This window comes from Ceratotherium simum, chromosome 12 (genome assembly GCF_057802395.1).
Source record: "Ceratotherium simum simum isolate JZ-2026a chromosome 12, ASM5780239v1, whole genome shotgun sequence".
In the NCBI taxonomy this organism is placed as follows: domain Eukaryota; kingdom Metazoa; phylum Chordata; class Mammalia; order Perissodactyla; family Rhinocerotidae; genus Ceratotherium; species Ceratotherium simum.
Genome location: NC_141911.1, coordinates 45,217,818 through 45,240,646, shown reverse-complemented (window position 1 = coordinate 45,240,646; position 22,829 = coordinate 45,217,818).

The following is a 22,829-nucleotide window of genomic DNA, read 5'->3' as shown; positions in this document are numbered from 1 at the left end:
TATAAAGAGGGAGGTGAAATCTCCGTGTCAAAACACCCACCCTTAAGACAGGAACTTATTGTCTCTCCAAAATAGAAATTAGAGTTTTCTCATGGATACTCATTTATGAAAACTCTTTTTTATCTAAAACATATGCTCTGCAGCTGGTTCAAGAATGAGTATCTATTCTGCCATTGAATGTATATCATTATGTAAACATCATGAGCTCCACATCCCTAGAGTCATATAGCATTTTCTCTTTCGTTCTTGTATCTCAAGAGGAGAATGCAGAGACAATACATGAGTTACTTTTTCTCTAGTGTGAACATTTGGCAGAAGTGATATCATTTCCAGATGCTTTCTTATTTTTCATCTGTTTAATGACCTTACTCTTCAGAGCTGGAGGGTTTCTAGGTTTGGCTCCATATGGGTATTATGGGGAAGAATGTTGAAAGCATTCTCGCCAGCAGAGTCTCCATTATGACTGCCAAATGAAGCTGCCAGTAAGTAAGATGGTTCCCATCTTCCCATCCTGTTCAGTTATGGAATAATCTATATATAAAGTAATAAAATTATTAACATCTACAAGGCTAATAAGAGGGAATTTAATCTACGCAGCACTCCATGAGTATACAGTCCAGGCAGCAGTTGATTGTCATGTGGACATCAGCAGCTGTTTTAGGGGCAGGATGACTGCAGATTTCAGATTTATAAACTATTGAAAATACTCAGATGAGTAAAAAGTGATGAAAATGTTGGGCATAGTCAGACTACTCAAGAAAACGTGTGCTTGGAATAACTTGTAGCATGACTAATTTCCCAAGATTCTCCAAGTGGTTCTAATCTCATTTCTGTTGAGAATTTTACAAATATCGTTTAGGCTTTATCCTTACATATTGGGGTAAATTTATTTCCAATAAAGTAACAGAAAAATATATAGACTAATCTAATTAATATGAAGTAGTATAGAAACAATTTACCTACACAGAATTCAGCTATGCTGTGTCTCATTGAACCAGAATATCTAACAAAACTGGAAATGAGCAGAAAAGACCTAATTTCAGGGAAACTAAAATAGGTGTGACAAAATCATTCCTCCTCTCAGAGCCCATTTATTTGTATTTTCAAACATTTGTAATAAGCCTGATTTTCCATCGTCTGTAGCCAGAGTTGATCATTTAAAATAATTTAGAACCTAGTTTGGAATGCCCTATCTTTTTTAAAAAGATAACTTTTAAAATTTGGTATTATGTTTTCCTGGAATTTGTAAGATTGCATAATGACAGATTATGTTCTCTTACTCAGAGGACTTTGGAGACTTTTGTTCCAAAAGCAACATACCCACAAACTGACTAATTTTAGAGGACTAAAATATGCCGTTATGCTTTCCTTCATCTAGAAAAGAGGTGACCTTGACTGTCCAGGACCTGTGCAGTGACGTAAAAGCAGGGGCCACACTTCACTCTATGCACACCAAGCACGACATTGAGTTCATTTAGGCATTTATCTTTTTGATGCTAGTGCTAATGACAGTGAAGAAGTCTGGGATGAATATTTTAGCCCATCTATAAACCTTTACAATTTTCCTATCCTTTTCCATAGAATTGCCATGATTTGGGGAAAATCGTATCAAATGATCATTTCTCCATGTCTTCATTTTAAATTTAATATTATCCTGTTTATACCAAAGCATTTGACTTTCAGATTTTTGAGAAATGCACATAACTTTCACAACATATGATAACCATGTCTTTACTAGGAGCCCAAGGACAGCGTAGTGACTAATATGACCCATGCATGCTCTTTGACATGGGATGGTGTACCTATGGCTCAGGACATCTGGAAGGGTCAGGACAGAGGAAAGTCTCTTCCCCTTGGCTCTCTCCCTTCCACTCTCTCTTCCTCCCCGGGAGTCCAGGCTTTCTCCTGCAGCTAGCCCTTTGATCTCTTCCCAGTTCCAGCCGAAGAGCAGTACAGTGAATCTTTCTTTTGAGAGACTAGCATTTACAAAAAATAAAAACAAGGTTATCTCCTGCTAATGCTGATGGCATTTATTCACTAAAAGATCTCTCCTCACCAGGAGTGAAGTTGAAAGGATTAAAGAAATGAAAGAGAAAGATAACCATGTCTGTTCACATGCACTTTCACCAAAAATCACAACGAAGTATGAAAAGGACAAGGATCTTACTAAAGCCAAGCCTTTTGCATTCTATAAGGTACAGCATGAACCAGGCAGAACTTTCTCCAACAGCGTTTTTTGTTGTTTCTCATTGAAGAGAGCAGAGCCATAGGCTCAAGCCTATACTGTCAAATGGCAGTGGTGATAAGCCATTCCCTGCTGAAGTGACACATTTCTAAATGTAGAGATTTCCTCTATATTTTCAGAATGACATATAGAATTATCTCCTAAGATAGACCACCAACCAATGTCTGTCTAAAATTTTGTTGTCATTTAAGAGGTTTAATTCTTTTTTCTTACGAAACATACATAAAATTAAATTTTTGAAAAATTTCTCCCAACCTACAAAACTAGAGTTGAGTGAAAATTGACCTTCTAAATAGATCCCTATTTTAAGTATCCACTCTGATCAAAAATATCAAACTTAAAAATTTAGAATTACTATATAAAGCTGAAATTTAATGGGCAACCTAACCTTTTCAAAAAGAATTCCTAGTGTGAACCATGAGAGAAGGTGCCCACTTGGCAGATTTTATTTGTACATTGTGTTCTATGCATATAATAAGCTAAAGGATTTTTTCTTTATTTAGAACAAGTGAGATGAAATAGTCATTATTCTTATTTTGATGCTCTTGAAGGGCAGATCAAATGAAGCTTATCCACAATAATAATGATTGATGAGCTTCATCTAATGATAATCCTTAATACCTTAGAGAACAATCCCAATAGATGCAAACAGCAACAAAACTGCTCAATGAAGGGCATTGTGAGTGCACACACACATGTGTAATTAGTCAGGTTTTAAAAAAAAAGAGAAAGTTTCTATATCAATCCCAGCATGGCATAAAGGAAAGAGAGTTGACCTTGTCATTTTAAATTCCTGGGTGTTCACCCCAGCTGTGCCACTTAAGAGCAACGGACATTGGGGAATTTCACTAATTTCTGTGAAATGTAGAGTCCACATATACAAAAAGGGCACTTGCTTAATTGTTTCTTTTCTCTTTTGATTTTAAATTCTATGAGGCTAGAGACCTTGTCTGTCTAGTTCATTTTTGTTTTACAAGTGTCCAGCATAATGCCTGGCTCTTAGTAAATGTAGAACAAATATTTGATGACTGAAAGAATGAAATCATTCAGCATTCAATAAATATTTAGTGTGCACCTCGTGTGGTCCAGGCACTGTTCTGGTTGCTGCTTATAAGGTTGTGGGGTAGGGGCGGGGGAGAAAACAGAGAAAAATCCCCATGTTTGTAGAGATTACATTCTAATCGAGGACGATTAACAAAGCAAGTAGGTAAAATTGATACCAAAAAAACAATTAAAACTGGAAAAGAATATATGAAATGTTGGATGTTAGGGAGGGTGGTGAAATGTGAGTTAGGATGGCAAGAGAAGTCCTTGGTGAGGAGGTGACTTGAAAGTAAAGACCTGAAGGAAATGGGCTGCTACCCAAGAGGCCATCTTGCAAGCACCATTCCAAACAGAAGGGACAGAAAGTATGAAGTCCCTAAGGTAGGAGTTTCAAGAAAACAGTACAGGGTCCAGTGTAGTTTATGGAGCATCATGAATGAAGGGAGGCAGGATGATGTCGGAGAGGTCAAGGGGAGGTGGCAAATCATAGGACTTGTAGGTTACAGCAAGGACTTTGGCTTTTACTCTGAGAGAGACAAGAAGCTGTTGGAAGGTTCTGAGCAGAGCAGTGACATGATCTGACTTATATTTGAACAGGATCACTTGCCTGCTGTAATACACTGCAGGAGGGCAAGTGTGGAAGTAAAATAAACACCTACCTCACGGCATTTTCGTAAAGGTTACTCAGAAATACACATGTGGAGCCTAGTGCAGACCTGGCACTAATCGCCTTTACTCACTAAAGGGGAGCTGTTATCGTTCTCACAGCTAATAATTGTGCTCTTCTGGCAGACACACATACTGAGGCTCCGTGTGGTCACCATTAACAATCCCAAGAGACTGTATCTCCTTTATGGCAGCCTGGGAATTGGGATATTGAATTAATATGAGAAAGAATGCTGAATGGATTCCCAAAAGAAAAGAAATGACCCTCACATCTAATAGAGTTATTCAGGCAAAGTGAAGCAGCCACCCTATTTACCACCCCTGCTCTGAACCAAGGGCTCTCATTCACTTAATGGTGAGGCATCAAAGGGTTGTGAGGACGCTGGGAAGTTAGCTTTTATCAAAATGTTTATATCTAAATTCCACAGTACTAGCATCAAAGGGCAGCCATTCCCTTCAACATCTTCAAACAAAACACACAGGGGTGCTTTATTCTCACTCCATGTCTAATGTTTTCCCGAGGAAATGCTAAAAGCTACATGAAACACAACAAAATCCATGAACCCTAATTAAATTTCTTCATAAAACCTCATCATTAGGCATTAACTAGGGATGTTTTATTCTCTGAAGAAGTAACTGGTTGGTTTTATTTTTCTTAATAGGAAAGAACCCAAGAATTTGAGGGGAGGCTCTCCAAGCGGTCTTGGCCTTGCAAACAACCGACTGAGCAGGTGGTGTTTCCGTTCCCATTCTCCCCTGGTCCTGCTCACAGATGTTGAAAGACCCCTTGTTCCTATAGCTGCCCTCACCTCAGGGCTACTGCCAGAAGAGTTTGCAACAGTTGAGTTAACAACAGTTTACTGCCTGTCTGTTTTGTGCCAGGTGTTGCTCTAGGTGCTAACGATACAGCAGTGAACCAAACAAGACAATGCTATCTGGGAGCTTACCTTCAAGCACCCATGGAGGTTAAAGGAAAAGAGGTGAGGGTAAGGAAGAATAACCCACCTCCAGATCCTCTCTTTCACTGAGTCTCCATCTGCAACCACTCTCATCAGGTGGCCTTCAGTAGATGCCAACAATAGCCTTCTTCGGGAAGGAAAACACTGGAGAACAAATAAGGGCTTCCCTCTGAAGTGTTGATGAATCATGTTTTACCGTTAGGGAATCTAAGCACACACCACATCATCTGTATGCATTTGTGTCTCTACATGTAATATTGAGCACAAAGGAAGGGAGGAGGACATGTATTGGAACTTTGTTCATAGCAAGTAAAGTAGAATCCCGGAATATCAGTTTTTTATTTTTTAAAGTATTTTTGAAACTTAGTAATTTTCCCTTTAATTATTGTTTTTATCCATTTTAGTTTTAGTTTCTATAGTTACTGCATTATCCAGAGCTACTGTTTCTCCGAGGATACTTACTAGAGTTACTCACTATACAAGACACTTTTGGTTGCCTACTCAGCATCCTTTCCCCATTCTATCTTCCTATCAGAACCCAAATTTTACTCAGAGATCCCCTTCCCATTTATGATTCTGGGCAAGTGACATCCCTTACTCCCGGGGTAACTCAGGGTCAGCCTCAGACAAGCAGCTTAGGGCATTCTAGGGAGGTGTTAATGCTTTAGGAGTGGACATGTGACCTAAGAAGTCTTAATCAGGTGGAAGGGAAGATGTCCACTATTGGAGAGAAAGTTTTTTTTCCCTCTCTCTCCTACTAGAGAAAAGCAAGAGATTAGAGTTAACACCGTGAGAAACAGAAACTGAGCCACTGTTGAGCTCTTAAATGAATCAAACCTGAGGCTATAGAAGATGATAAATTTAGTTATTGTCTAAGCTAATCTGAGTCAGGTACTCTGTTACTTGCAGCCCGAAGCATTATATCAGATACACACAGGAATGTCACAGCTCCAGGCAAATGCAGGATTTATTTGCAGTTCAGATTCCAAGCAGGAAAAGATTCTTCACATCACAGAGTTCTTTTAAACCACTTCTGTTTTTATGACATGAAGAAAGCAAGCTATGCCAGAGCGCAAAAATCTGATCCCAGCAGAGAACATAGACACAGAACTCTCAGGTTAGATTTTAACACTACAGACACCGTGTGTTAGGAGATTACTTTGAGTACTCAAAGAAGGAATTTTAAACAAGTGCATAAGTAAAGATTATAGTATAGTATACTGAAACAGAAGTCCTACAGACAGCTTAACTGTGTAGGACAAGAACAATGTAGGACACAGAGAAAAGGATCCAGATGGGACTATACTGGTTCCATTCCTAGTGAAGAGGAATGGGTGACAGATAACAGAAACTACTGTATATCTTGTATATTCTATTATACCACAAAATACGTCCAGCATATTTGTGTAGTAAATTTTATCATCTTCCTTATAGACTGTTCAGTCATTCTCAGCAGATCCTATTCGTAAATCAACAGATAAATTCTAAGTATTGTTACCTATAGACATATGGCTAGATTAGGGTAAATCCCCTCTGGTAGCTTGTTTGCAAAAGTGACTTCATCAATTCCTCCTATTCCTGGAAGCTTTATGCCTCTGTAAAGTAATTTTGCCACTCTTCTTTTCAAGGAGGAACTAGTTTCCCTCTCCTTGATGTGGGCTGACCCTACTTGATGTAACCAATGGAATGCAGCAAAAGTGATGTTGTGGGACTTCACAGTCTCAGCTTCAAAGGCCTTGCAGCTTCCTCTCTTACCCTTTTGCTGTCCCAAGACTGCCATGTGAGGAAGCCCAGGCTCACCTCCCTGGGGATGCGCCATGAGGAGAGAGAGAGAGACCTTGTGGGAAAAGGCCCAGCCATCTCTACTGAGACACAGAACAGCCAGACGTTATGGAGACCATCTGGGACCAGCCAGCCCCCAGCTGACACACCAACTGACAGCAGCCACATCAGTGACATCTGCAGAAGTCCACTCAACTGAGCCCAGCACATATCGCAGAATTATGAGCAAATAAATTATTTCAAGTCACTAAGTTTTGGGATAGAAAACTGATACATCCTCCCTGATTATTGAAGTCAGGATTCTGGTACAAAGTGAAACAAACTATATTCATTCTTTTTGTGTGTGTGTGTGTGAGGAAGATCAGCCCCGAGCTAACATCCATGCCAATCCTCCTCTTTTTTGCTGAGGAAGACTGGCCCTGAACTAACATCTATTGCCAATCCTTCTCCTTTTTTTCCCTTTTTCTCCCCAAAGCCCCAGTAGATAGTTGTATGTCATAGTTGCACATCCTTCTAGTTGCTGTATGTGGGACGCCGCCTCAGCATGGCCAGAGAAGCAGTGCGTCGGTGCACGTCCAGGATCTGAACCCAGGCCACCAGCGCACTTAACCACTAAGCCACGGGGCCGGCCCCACTATACTCATTCTTTAGAAGCTTTTTTTTCCTGCTTGGATGCGTAATTTGTTATGCTATAAATAAATGTCTCAGAAAGGCCACAAAGTGGGTTTTTTTTGGTTTTTTGCTTGTTTGTGTCTTTTTGTGAGGAACATTAGCCCTAAACTAACATCCATGCTAATCCTCCTCTTTTTGCTGAGGAAGACCGGCCCTGAGCCAGCATCTGTTGCCAATCTTCCTCCTTTTTTTCCCTTTCTCTCCCCAAAGCCCCAGTAGATAGTTGTATGTCATAGTTGCACATCCTTCTAGTTGCTGTATGTGGGACGCGGCCTCAGCATGGCCGGAGAAGCGGTGCATCCGTGCGCGCCTGGGATCCGACCCGGGCCGCCAGTAGCAGAGCGTGCGCACTTAACCATTAAGCCATGGGGCTGGCCCACCACAAAGTGTTTTTAAGGAAGGAGTTATCCTGGAAGGAAAATGACCTCCTTCTCAGCAGAAGGTCTAGTTTCCTCCATCTATACCTGTGATACCTTCCTTAGCCCTCACAACTACCGTCCCACCTGCCCGCCACAGGTCATAAGAAATACTGTCCACGACTAGAACAGGAATGGTAGAAAGCTACTCAAGTTCCCATTCCACTAGACACAGCCACCTATGGTGGTCACGTGCCGCATTCCATCAGTACAATCATTTAAGTGCATTGCATGGTGGGCTTTGGAAAAGAGTCTGAGGACCTAACACCCATATGCAGCAGTAGTTATGACTTCTAAACTGCTAACTTACAAACCCATTTTGTTACGACTGTAACCAATTGATTTAAAAGCGGACTCAAGAGGGTGCAATCAGGAGACAGCTTTATTCTCCCACGCTGCCTTCTGGCTCATTCCATCCAGTCTCTCTCCTCTGCGTTGTGATAGCATTAGGTTCAGACTCCATAGATTTTGGATCACTTTCAGATTTTAAAAACTCCAATCAATTCCAAAGTATTTATCTCTGAGCTAATTCAAAGCTTTTCCCCTCCTCTCAGGAAAAGCCTTACCCTGGATGTTCAGTCTAAAAATTCTAGACTCTACACTAGGATTTCTCCACCTCGACACCATTGACATTTTGCATCAGATAATTCTTTGCTGTGGGAGGCTGTCCTGTGCATTGTAGGATGTTTGCAGCATCCCTGGCCTCTACTCAATTGATCCCAGAGCACCTCCCCCAGTTGTGATAACCAAAAATGTCTCCAGATACTGCCAAACATCCCCTGGGAGGCAAATCGCCCCTGGTTAAGAATCACTGCTCTAGACCACGCATTCTTCATGGAAATGATATTGCCCCCAAGGGGATGAAAATTGGCTTTTGAGAGGTGAGAAAAATGTTAGATGTTCCAATGGTTCGTGGCCCTCCAAAAGGCCACAGCACGTAAGCATACAGTATATCTATAGTGTTAACATCTCACAGGAGCATGGAGGAAATTAGGGAGAAAAAGTCAAAAATGGCTCCTTGGGAGAGCAGTAAACAGAAAAGTTTGAGAAACACTGCTGTAAACCAACAATGGGTTGTGAGGTCTGTTCTTTCCAGCTCCTCTCCCTCATTTACTCTGCTAGGGTGAATGAGAACTGAAGGAGTAAAGTCTTTTTACTTAGTTGGTATTATGTAATTGTTCTTGTCTATTGAATTCCTTCTGCCATGGCAAGCATCCAAAGTGGGTCTCCTTGAAATGTGGGCCCGGGCGGTTTCTAACAGATTCCACTCCCCACTCTGTACCACTCTGTGATGTGGGCAGTACATCGTCCAGCTGCCTCCTGCAGTTAACCATCCACAGCATCTTTCTACTGGGAACCTTCAGTCTCTGGGCAATTCTCTTGGGTGAGATTATTTAAAGGTGGCTTTCACTGGGCTACCTATATTTGTTCCACTAACCCATGGAGGTTCACCCTGCCCAGAAGTGAAAGCAACCCTTGCCACCTCCAGCCTTCATGCTTCTCCCAGATAAAGTCACTGGTCTCTGTGCCCCCAGACTCCAGGGAACTCTTATCAGGATCTGCGAAGCACTCCCCAGCACTCTGCTTTGATAGCAGTACATGGAGCAACCTCAGAAAATACAACTTAGGCTCAGCAAGCCTCCCGGCTGGGAGCCAGATGCAGGAGTCCCCCGCTAGGGGTCATGGTGCACCCCTCAATTGCCTCGTGGGTGAAGCCTCTCTCCCTTCCCTGATCCACGATTCTCTCAACTCGTGTGAATCCCTTTACTACATGGGCTGGAGGTAGGTAAGCAGGGTTAATAGTTTGGCCACATTTTAATAAGTGCCTTAGGGATCTACATAAAATCTCTCTGTAGAACATTTTGTCCTCAACTTTGGGACATCATTAAAAATTCTGAGACAACAGGATAACGTTCATCCAGTTATATGACCCATTAGTCAATTGGGACAATATGTGGAAGGAAGAATCTAAGCCAATGTTCCCCAGTTTGTAAGCTGAAAAACTTGGTGATTTTTAAGGTTCTGCAAAGTGATTCGTATTCTCTTTCATTCATTCAACAAACATGTAATGAGTATAGATCAGGATCACCTGTGGATATTGCAGAAACAAGTCAGGCAAAGTCTCTGCTCTCGTGAAGAATAGCCTAGCAAAGGAGTATAGCCAACAAATATTGTAATGCCAGATGGTAACAAATGCTAAGAAAAAAAATAGAGCAGGTAATGTAACAGAGAGCGATTGGAAGGAGGTGGGGGTGGGAGCGCTCTTTTGGATTGAGTGGCCATAGAAAAGGTTTTTTGTATAGGAAAAATTTGAGCTGAATCCAGAATAACAAGAAAGAGCTAGTCTTGTGAAGATCTTGGGGGGAAGAATTCCCAGGAGAGGAAGAGCAAGTGCAAGGACCCTGAGCAGGAGTGGGCTGGGTGTTCCAGAGAGAATGCAGCTGTGGAGCTGGAGGTAGTGACTGCAGGGAGGATGCTATTTTAAGTCACGCTGCTGCTCATAGACCAAATCTGTTTCACACATATGTGTGCTGCTATTGTCTAAATGCACGTGAATCCTGAAAATGACAAAGGCAGGCATTGAAGAGTATGTTACTAAATGTCTAGCAGCTTTCTTTTTTTTTTTTTTTAAAGATTTTATTTATTTATTTCCGCCCCCCCCAAAGCCCCAGTAGATAGTTGTATGTCATAGCTGCACATCCTTCTAGTTGCTGTATGTGGGACGCGGCCTCAGCATGGCAGGAGAAGCGGTGAGTCGGTGCGCGCCCGGGATCCGAACCCGGGCCGCCAGCAGCGGAGGGCGCGCACTTAACCGCTAAGCCACGGGGCCGGCCCTCTAGCAGCTTTCTATCATGGGTAGGGGAAGGGTGAAATTTGTTGAAGTTAAAAGTCCTTATCTCTGAAAATACTAGAAACCACTACCTCCTCTGAATTCCTGATATTAGATTTATTTGCACAAAATTGAGTTTCCATTCTTTCTTCTATTCTGAGGAAAAATAAAACTTTGCAAAGAGAAAAATGTATACAGACCTACTCTATATCCTTCCTGAAAGGACCAAAATCTGTATACAATAGACAAGCCTGTGGGTAGTTGATGCTACCAGCTGAAAAACTAGATATTACCTTCAGGCACATATCTCTGTGTTCTTGGTACAAAAAATCCCTCCTGCATAAGCACAGTATTTGATATCTCTAGAGATTCTGCATATTTACATTTCAAATAATTCTAAGTGGAACAAAAATTGTATACCTTATCACCTTAGCAGGAATAGATTTTTACTAAGAGAAACTATAAATACAGTTATTCATAATGATATAAATTGGAAGCAGATTGTTTTTAATGGCTGATGTCAAAATCATCATGGAACTAACTCCAACTTTCTATCAGAGGCTTATTTACCATAATTGACTTTCTGGTTGTTTTACCTTGACTTTGACCCTGTACACCAAGCATGATGCTCTTGAATTTAAAAGAGAAAGTGATTAATGTGGCAAGTGCAGAGAGAGTCAAGCTCCTATATGCCAATGGGGACATCGGAGAAGCCTGATAAATAATAAACACCACCACTTCCCACACTCTGACTCTCCCTTTCACTGCATCTTTCAGGCAGCCCTTTAAATGAGAGGTCACTTATTTTAAAGCCAAATGAACCTCTATGCTATTCGAAACTTATTTATGCCATGGTCAGGAAAAAATATTTACATCTAAAAATGCTGAACCATGAAACCCTAGCCACAGGAAAGGTTACTTATATAAAAAAATAGAAGTTTGTATCAACATAATTTCCATAATCATTTTTTCTTATAAAACAACTCGTTTTTGATTTGCCTTGAGAGATTAACTTATGGGTATCCTTCTGCTCAAATTTCTCTGAGACAAATCCCAAATCAAAAGCTTTTGAGGTTGAATGTAAAAATCCTTTAGCTATGAGGGGAAAATAACAAAGAAAATCAATTCTAGGAATATAGATGATAGAAGAACAATGGTTTTGTGAAATTAAAGAACAATACTGGATTTCAAATTCATTCTGTGTAGGATGTACAGAATTAGAAATGGAATATCCAGTTTCTAATTTCTTGGTAATCAGGAGTTAATGAATACTCTAATTCAGTTTTGTTTTCAGAGACTGTTTCTATCTCCCTCCCACTATGATCTATTATCTTTTCATCCTGTTGCTCCTTGGGTCTATCTGATAGCTATTAGTTTACTAGAAATTGTGCTCTCTCCTTCTCATAAGCAGTAAAGTAAGTCAAGACACAGAGAATTAGGTACTGTGGAAAATTCAGTTAACATCTCTTTGAGTGTATTAACAGAGAAATGTAATAAGCAGCATGTGGAGAGAAGAAAGATATGGGAAGGAAGAGGTGAGAGAATACCATTAAAAGGGTCTCACTGGTATTTAGATTATTAGGCTAGAGGTAACACTAATGTTTCTGTCAGCTTCCTACTTCATTCGAATATGTCAAGATTATTCTACTTTAGTGATGATTCAGTCGTAATTTGCCTCCTCTCCCCTCCTCATCTAAAGTTACAAATTTGAATCTCTATTAATAGATTTACAGTAACTGTGGGAAATGCATTGGGTTTAAATCTTGGCTCTGCCTTTTAATACCAAGTCATTTAAACCCACTGAATTTCAGTTTCTTTATCTATAGCATAAAATCATGATATAATAAAATAACACAGGTCACAACCTCTGCTCTTGACACAAAGTAATGACTTCACCAGTACTTGAGGGTGATCCTGGTATGTTTTATGTCTCTGTTTTAGGAAATTCTTTCATTTATTTTTTTCTTTTATTCTTGTAGTCATTTAAATATTTACTGAGCATCAAATATATACCCTGATTTGAATCAGGTGTTAGAGATACGTGACATGACACAAGTCCCTAACTTCAAGGAATTTGTAATCTAATAGGACTTCAATTGAGAATGCTACCAAGGGGTCTTTATAATTTGTTAAGACTTCTGGTCTCACTTGTATCTTAATACTTGAGTCTTATGGAGCACTAGACAGATTTTAAGGCAAAAGTCACTTTCTCAGAATTACTCAAGCCAAAACTTAGTTTTTACTATATTGCAGCCAGTATAATGAAACACAAAGTATAGGACAAAGGAATTCAATGTTCAAACTTAATAATAGAATATATGTATTTATACTAACTTTTTAAATCTTCAGATATAATAAAAAGGAATCCCACTTTTGACAGACCTTTCATAAGACAGTACCCAATTCCCTCCAGCTCCTCTTGGGTATGATTTAAGGCCCACCCATGTCAGAGTCAACATCACCAAGGGAATACCAACAGAGAGAAAACAGAAGAGGAAGAGGCCAACATAGTGTTTTATTAGCTTGTGATATTATGAGATAAATGACACTGACATTCCCTACAACGCCTTTTGGGTGCCTGAATTCAGGTAGAGAGAATTATTGCTGATCTACTTATTTCTTGCTTTTCTGCTACAAAATAGAAGGACATATGGATTCCAGGAGAACAACACATCTGACTCAACACTGACTATAGAGAGAAACAAGAATCTGAAAAGAACATAAACAGAGCTTCATAAATATAATCAACTGATCTTCGACAAAGAAGCAAAGGCAATAAAATGAAACAAAGATAGTCTCTTCAACAAACGGTGCTGGAACAACTGGACATCTATATGCAAAAAAAAATGAATGTAGACATAGACCTTACATCTTTCACAAAAATTAACGCAAAATGGATCATAGACCGAAATGTAAAACACAAAACTATAGAACCCCTAGAAGAAAACATAGGAAGAAATCTGGATGACCTTGAATATGATGATGACTTTTTAGATACAACACCAAAGACATGATCCATGAAAGAAAGAATTGATAACATAGACTTCATTAAAATTAAAAAGTTCTACTCTCTAAAAGACAATGTTGAGAGAACTAGAAGACAAGCCACAGACTAGGAGAAAATATTTATAAAAGACATATCTGATAAAGGATTGTTATCCAAAATACACAAAGAACATTTAAAACTCAAAAATAAGAAAAGAAACAACCTGATTAAAAATGGGCCACAGACCTTAACACAGACACCTCACCAAAGAAGATATGCAGATGGAAAATAAACATATGAATAGATGCTCCACATAATTTGCCATCAGCCAAAGGCAAATTAAAACAACGAGATACCACTACACATCTATTAGAATGGCCAAAATCCAGAACACTGACAGCAGCAAATGCTGACAAAGATGTGGAACAACAGGAATTCTCATACATTGCTGGTGAGAATGGAAAATCATACAGCTACTTTGGAAGATAGTTTGGTGGTTTCTTAAAAACTAAACATACTCTTACCATGGGATCCAGCAATCATGATCCTTGGTATTTACTCAAAGGAGTTGAAAACATGTCTACACAAAAGCCTGCACATGAATGTTTATAGCAGCTTTATTCAAAATTGAATAAACTGCTAAAACTTGGAAGCAACCAAGATGTCCTTCAGTAGGTGAATGGATAAACTGTGGCATATCTAGACAATGAATATTCTTATACAGCACTAAAAAGAAATGAGCTATCAAGCCACGAAAAGACGTGGAGGAAGCTTAAATGCATATCACTAAGTGAAAGAAGTCAATCTGAAAGGCTACATATTGTATGATTCCAATTATATGACATTCTGGAAAAGACAAAACTATATAGACAACAAAAAGATCAGTGTTTGCCAGGGCAGAAGGGGGAGATGAATAGGCAGAACAGAGAGGATTTTTAGGGCAGTGAAAACACTCTGTATGAAACTGTAATGATGGATACATGACATTATACATTTGTCCGAACCCTTAAAATGTATAACCCCAAGAATGAACCCTAAGGTTAACTGTGGACTTTGGGTGATTATGGTGTATCAATGTGAGTTCTTCCTTGTTAAAAAATGTATCACTCTTGTGAGTGATGTCAAAAATGGGGGAGGCTATGGGGGCAGGAGGTACATGGGAAATTTCTGTACCTTCCTCTCAGTTTTATTGTAAACCTAAAACTGTTTTAAAAAATGAAGTCTTTGATTAAAAAAAAAGAACATAAATATGACCAATCTACTCTGTTTGGTATATGGTTAACAAACTCACTACATATTTTAAACTCTCTTTATTAGATATTAAGTGTTAGTATTTACCAAAATTTTTTAAAACAAAATTAGTTTTTAATTTTAAATGAAACGACTGATAAATTACATTTAAATATGTAACAGGAATGAAGAGGGCATGCAGGGTAGTGCCTTACTGAATCTATTTTCTTGATTTACTATTTTAATTATCTCATCACTTTTCACCCCAACCACTGATTTTTCAAATGCTATATGTATGTAAGGCTGAACGACATCCAGCACCAGCACACTCTGAAAAAGTCAAGATTGACCAGACAATTTTGAATCACTGGAGCAGAGACAGGAAGATTGTCCTAAGCCAACAAAACTAGAAAACTCATTGACACATAACTCAATGTTACTGAATTGAAATTCCAACATAGACTAGACTCCAATAGGGAAGACATGGATTAAAGACAGTGAGACTTTCTCTCCAGCACCAAAATAACCAGTTGATTCCATCAACGAACTGGTGGGAAAAGCCAATTGTACTGTTCTATTGATCTGGAACAGAGTTAAGTCAATCAAAACAATCAGTCTTGTTAGTCCACAAACTAAATGGGGAAAAGAGCAGTCAATTGTTAGAGACTTTATATTAAAGACAAAACAAACTTTTGTTCTACAATGGATATTTGACATGTGAAAATATTTTTGGCCTGATCTATTCTAAAACATACAATAGTTTTCCACTTAAACTAGAATAAGGAGATGCAATTAAAACTAGCAGTGAACATATCTCATTCTCATCTAAATGAACTATATTGGTTTTAACCCCTCTTTCTATCACACCTACACGCTCATTAGTCATCAACTGTGTCAGCCTGAGGAAAATTAATCATTCAAATAGATTTTATCAATTCAATTCAACCAATTTTTATTCAACATCTCCATCATGGACACTTACCCTCCTTTCGAGGGTTATGATCCACTTTCAGAATCTGAAGAAATTTGATGGACCCTCTTCCTAGAAAAATGACATATATACACACTCTCAAATGCACAAAATATTGATTTCAGTGACTTCACAGATTCTCTGAGTCATTAACTCTGGGTCAAGAACCTGTGTCACATGTACCTGGAGCTGAGCTGGACACTGAAGTCCTAAAGCAAGGAAGACAGGGTCCCATGTATAAAATGGTATGCTCAGGGGAAGTAACAGCTTGATAACCCCAAAACACAAGGCAGAATAGGAAGTTGGAAGACAAATGGTAGGCAGGAGTCAGGGCAGTGAAGGCTACATATTTCATGCTAAGGAATTGAGACAGGATGCTCTAACCAAGTGTTTCTTAGTGTGATCCAAGGCCATTTGCAGAGAATCATCTTGAGAGATTTGTTTCATTAAAATCTTTGAGAAAGGGCCCAGGAATATGCATTTTGAGGATGCCACTCAGATTACACTGATGCGTATTAAATTTTAGAACCATTGTGGTTTGCTGGGAAGGGGACATGGTTGGTGAAGAGAAGGTAACAGCAGCACAAAAGGTTCTAAGGGGGTTGGAGATGATGATCAGATTTTTATTTTAGTTAGAGCACTCTGCAGCCTGCGGAGGATGGGTTTAGTGAGGCCAGTTAGAAGGTTACTATCGTGGTCATCTGGGGAGACATGCTGTGAAATAAATTAAAGCAGGAGTTGTGAGGAAAGCACATATGTGGAAGATTCTCAGGAAGTAAAAGTTGGCAGACTGCATCACTGGGAAGCAGAGAAAGGGAATCAACAAACACTCCATTTTTTGGGTTAAGAGACTAGCTAGATGGCAGGATTGCCACTAGGATGGGAAACCTGTATGAAGAGCATATTTAGGAGGAAAAATTAAAAAAGTAAAAAGCTGAGATCTGGATTTTGAGGTGATGCTTAGGGAACATCTAGGTAGAGATAACACAGATCTAGATTTTGGTGGAGGTGTCAGTGCATGAAAGACTTCAGATACCTGTCTTGGCAAGTCCTTTCTCCTGAGACAGTTCCTTCTGAGGAGAACATCCCAACCTCCTCTCTGGGCAGCAGGCTGCAGGCTTCTGGGAACATGGTGGAGGAGGTGGTGGGCATCTCATCAGCCACTTCATCTCTTTTTTTTTTTTTTAAAGATTTTATTTATTCAGTTTTTTCCCCCCAAAGCCCCAGTAGATAGTTGTATGTCATAGGTTCACATCCTTCTAGTTGCTGTACGTGGGACTCGGCCTCGCGTTGGACGGAGAAGTGGTGCCTCGGGGCGCTCCCGGGATCCGAACCCGGGCCGCCAGCATAAGAGCGCGCGCACCCAACCGCCAAGCCACGGAGCCGGCCCAGCCACTTCATCTCTTAATCTCCCTGTGTTCAGTCCACATCTCACCCCACCTTCCGTTTTGCCTGGGTCCCCAAGTCTGGAGCCACTCTGGCTCAGTTCTCCTGTGGTGGCTCCTGAGCCTTTCCAGGACTCAGGTTTCTTCTCGTCACCGTTCTCTCTGCCAGCATTGCCTTCCTCATCTCTGATGAGGCAGCTTCCACCCCTCCATTACCTGTCCATCCTTATATAGTATGGTTGGTTCAGATGCCAGATGTCTCCTAGTTTCACAGAGGAAAGTGTTTGTGTTTTTGTGTTTCATCCTCATTGTTATTTGGGAGTTGGTTCCTGGAAGGAAGTGTGGAGGGGACAGAAAGATCTTTGAATCTTAAATTTAATTAGAGTTGTCCTTAAAATAACATGGACATTTATTTCATTAGTAAAATAACATGGATATCTGTTTCATTGACTCAGCAATTCCATTTCTAGCAATTTATCCTAAAGAAATTCTTATTTTGAGTGCACGATGATGTATGCACATTGATGGTTATTTCATCATTGTTTGAAAAAGAAAAAAGAAGGCAAAAAAAGAAAAAAAGGAAAAAGAAGCAATCACGACAACCATCAAAAAGAGAGTGGTTAAGTGAATTATAGAACATTCATACCATGTAATACTATATGGCAGATGAAAAGAATGAGGGAAACCTAAAAATTCAAGCTTAGGAAACTGTATTTTGTGGAAAATGTTCCTGCCTGCAATTTACCATCTAAAGAATAATTATTAATTATTAATATCTCAACCAATAAAAGATTCAGCCAGAGAGGAGGAAGAGGCAACTTATGCCCAGAAGTTCCAAGTTGACGAGGAGGAAAACAAGAAATGTGTTAAACATTGGTGACAGTTGAACAAGACCATAGCCCAGTTGCTGAAAGCTAGAAAATCCGATAATATTGGGAGAACCAAAAATACTGTTTTGAGAATTAGGATATAAAGATAGAATTCAATCAAGAGAAAGTTGAAGTTAACATTGAGCATCTGCCGATATTGCTCTGCCAGACAGCAAAACATACTAACATACTCTACTAATTAAGACAGTGTGGTATCATGCAGAAATACAAAAACAAGCCAATAAAATATAGTCAAGAACTATATCACATATACGTGGGCCTTTTAGTTATGAAATTTATAGTAAAGTTGGTATTTCAAATTAGTGGGGGAAATGGACTATTCAATAAATGGCATAGGGAAAATTAGCTATTTGTAAGGAAAAAAAGTTCAGATCTCATTTCCACAACTAGGGCTGCAAAATTGCACACAGGGTTTACAAACCGCAGATGGATTAAAGAATTAAATTTGTATGTGCATGTGTTAGAGGAAAATACAGGGGAATATTTTTATAATTTTGGAACGTAAAAGGCATCTCTAAGCAAGTCATATAACAGAAAAGTCTTAAGGGAAAAACTGACAATTTTGAGTTGATGAAAATTGAAAGCCTTTTCATTTTGTTGATTGTTTCCTTTGCTGTACAGAAGCTTTTTACTTCGATATAGTCCCACTTGTCTATTTTTGCTTTTGTTGCCTGTACTTTGGTGTCATGTCCAAGAAATCATTGCCAAGACCAATATCATGAAGATTTACCTCTATGTTTTCCTCTAGGAGTTTTACGATTTCAGGTCTTACATTTAAGTCTTTAATCCTTTTCGAGTTAACTTTTGTGTATGGTCTAAGATAAGGGTCCAATTTCCTTGTTTAGCGTGTGGATATCCAGTTTTCCCAGCACCATTTATTGAAGACACTATCAACAGCATCATTTCTTCATTGTATATGCTTGGCACCTTTGTCAGACATCAGTTGACTGTATATGTGTGGGTTTATTTCTGGGCTTTCTGTTCTGTTCCATTGGCCTATATATCTGTTTTTATGCTGGTACCATATTGTTTTGATTACCATAGTTTCACGATATATTTTGAAATCGGGAAGTATGATGCCTCCAGCTTTGTTCTTCTTGCTCAAAATTGCTTTAGTTATTCAGAGTCTTTTGTGGTTCAATATGAATTCTAACATTGGCTTTTTCATTTCTATAAAAAATGTCATTGAGATTTTGATAAGGATTGCATGAATACATGTTGTTCACTTTGGGTAGTACAGACATTTTAACAATATTAATTCTTCCAATCCATGAACATGGAATGTCTTTCTATTTATTTGTGTCTGTTTTAATTTATTTCATTAGTGTTTTATAATTTTCAATGTAGAAGTCTTTCACCTCCCTGGTTAAGTTTATTCCCAAGTAATTTAATTTTTTTGTGCTATTGTAAATGAAATTGTTTTCCTAATTTCCTTTTTGGATAGTTTGTTGTTGATGTATAGAAAGACAACTGAAAAGCTTCTGCACAGCAAAGGAAGCAATCAACAAAATGAAAAGGCAACCTGCAGAATCCGAGAAAGCATCTGTAAATCATATATCTGATAAAAGGTTAATATCCAAAATATGTAGGGACTTCCTACAACTCAATAGTAAAAAAAACAAATAACCCAATTAAAACATGGGCAAAGGACACGAATAGACATTTTTCCAAAGAAGACATACAAATGTCCAACAGGTACATGAAAAGGTGCTCGACATCACTAATAACCAGGGGGACGCAAATCAGAACCACAATGAGATATCACCTCATACCTGTTAGAATGGTTATTATTAAAAAGACAAGGGATAACAAGTGTTTGCATAGATTTGGAGAAAGGGAACCCTTGTACACTGTTGATGGGAATGTAAATTGGTACAGTGATTGGAAAACAGTATGGATGGTCCTCAAAACATTAAAACTAGAACTATCATATGATCCAGAAATCCTACTTTTGGTTATATATTGAAAGGGATTGAAATCAGGATCTTGAAGAGATAATCTGCACTTCCATGTTCACTGCAGCCTTATTCCCATTAGCCAAGGTATGGAAGCAACGTAAATGTCCATCGGTGAATGAGTGGATAAAGAAAACGCTTTATATAACACAATGGAATATCATTCAACCTTTAAAAAAGAAGGATATGCCGTTTGTGAGAACATGGATGAATCTGGAGGACATTATGCTAATGTGAAATAAGCCAGACACAGAAGGACAAGTATACATGACACCACTTACATAAGGAATCTAAAATAATCAAACTCATAGAACCAGGGAGTCCAATGGTGGTTTTCAAGGGCTGGGAGTGGGGGGAACAGGGAGGTATTAGTCAAAGGGTACAAAGTTTCAGTAATGCAAGATGAATAAATCCTAGAGATCTACTGTACAGCATAGTGCTTATAGTTAACAATGCTGTATTATATACTTAAAAATTTGCTAAGAGAATAAATCTTATGTTGTATTCTTATCACTAATAATGAAATTAATAATTAATAAAGAAGGCATGTAAAAACTTTTGGAGTGATGGATATTTTTATGGCATAGATTGTGGTGATGGTTTCATAGGTGTATACTTATCTCCAAACTCATCAAGTTGTATACATTAAATATGTACAGCTTTTTGTATGTCAATCATATCTCAATAAAGTAGTTTAAAAAAATTAAAAGTATCTTTACAACAAAAGACTCAAAAAACAAAGTTGGAGACAAGAGACTGACAGAGAGAAAACATCTATAGCATATTCTACAAAGGCTTCATATCTACAATATATAAAAATAACTTGCCCATAAATTAAGGAAAGTCGAACAACCCAGTAGAAAATAAACATAGCAAAAACAGGCAATTCCCAGAAGAATCGAAAATGACCAATAAACTTATGAAAGGACACCACCTCACTGGTAATCAGGGAAGTATAAAGTTTTAAAATGAATTATCATGTTGTTATTGTGGTAAGAACACTTAACATGAGATCTGCCCTCTTAAAACTTTAAGTGCACAATACAATACTGTTAACTCTACGCACAATGTTGTACAGCAGATTTTTAGAACTTAATCATCTTGCAAAACTGAAATTTTATACCCATTGAGCAGCAGCTCCCCATTTTTCATCCTTAGATTGGCAACAGTTAAAAAGACGTAGTAAGTGTGGGTGAGGAAGGCAAATACAGGCGTCTTGTACACTTTTGGGAAGAGTACATATAAATTAATGAAATCCTTTTGGGGGGCAATTTCAGGGAGGAAATTCAAAGTATTTAACACCCAAAGTGCCACAGGCCTTAGCTCATCAAAATAGATACCACCAATAACAAGTTGATTATGTTCTTCCCAATACCTATCAATCAGCTGAATATCAACTCCAGCAAAAGTCATCCAGTCTTAAAGTGTGCATGCCCTTTGACCTAGCAATTCTATTTCTAGGAATCTATTCCAAAGAAAGTCTCAAAAATTTTAAGTGCACAGAGATATATGTACATTGATGTTTATTTGTTATTGTTTGAAATAGCTAAAAGAAAAAAAATGCAAGCAATCTTAATGATTACCAAAAATGGAGTGGTTAAATGAATTATGGCACATTCATGTCATGGAATACTATACAGCTATTAAAAAGAATGAGGTGAACCTAAATGGACTGATATAGGAGAATATGGTACAATATTAAGTGAAAAAAAGCAAGTTGCAAGTCACAGAACAACTTGTATATTTAATCCTATGTATTTTTAAAATATTTATATGTTTGTATGCATAAGTATGCATATAGCATGATGTGTGTGAATACATATTAAAGCATAGAAAAGAGGATGCAAGCATGTGTAACAGTAGTTATAGAATCTATGAAAGAATATAGGAAAGAAGAACGAAAGGCAGAAGGGAATAGCATTTTGCTCTGTGTGCTCTGTATCGAAGTTTGAATCATCTACAAAGAGAATACATATATTATAATTTTTTAAAAGATATAAAAATATATATAGGAAGCCCTCAAAATACTAGGCAAATTCTTCAAAATTGCTGCTTGACTGAAATGCATATTCACCTTTAGAAATGAAAGTCAATATTACTTCTCAACATATAATTTGAAATATTCAAAGTGTGCAGAATAAGCCACGTCTCAAGGGCAGCATTCTAAATGGAATTTATTGGACCGTTTTTAAATTAACTAATTCTCAGTTCTAAATATTTGACCTCTGGGTTTTATCCAGTGTCCTTATACTCTCTTATGTTCCTAATTTTGTGTTTTCCTTTAAGGAGAATTCCTAGAAGCACTTAGGGAAAACAGGCTAGTTCCCTTGTTAAACATGGAATATTCTGAACCAAAAGCCCAAATGCATAACTGTCCCTATATTTTTTAGAGCAGAACATCATTTGCGATTGGTATTCCTCTCCAAAGTTACGGTATTTTGTTTCATATTCTGTATCACTAACTCCACAAGGTGAATGGCCAGACTTCCAGTTAGAAAACATCTAAGCCTAACTCTTTAAAGTCTGTTACGTCTACTATACAATGTGCCATAAATGTGAAACTCGGTCCTTAAGACATTTAACAGAACTTAAAGATACCTCTTAAAAATATTCAACAAAAACCTGTACACAACCAGATGTACCTCTTGTAGTCAAGAATACAACCACTCAGAGGATGTTTTATTGGTAGCCTTAATCAGGAAGGGAAAAGCCACGTAGGTGAGGGAGGGGTCCTTGCCCTGGGAAATCCAGAGCTACAAATCCTTACCATCCCTGCCTGGTGAGGTAACATGAAATGAC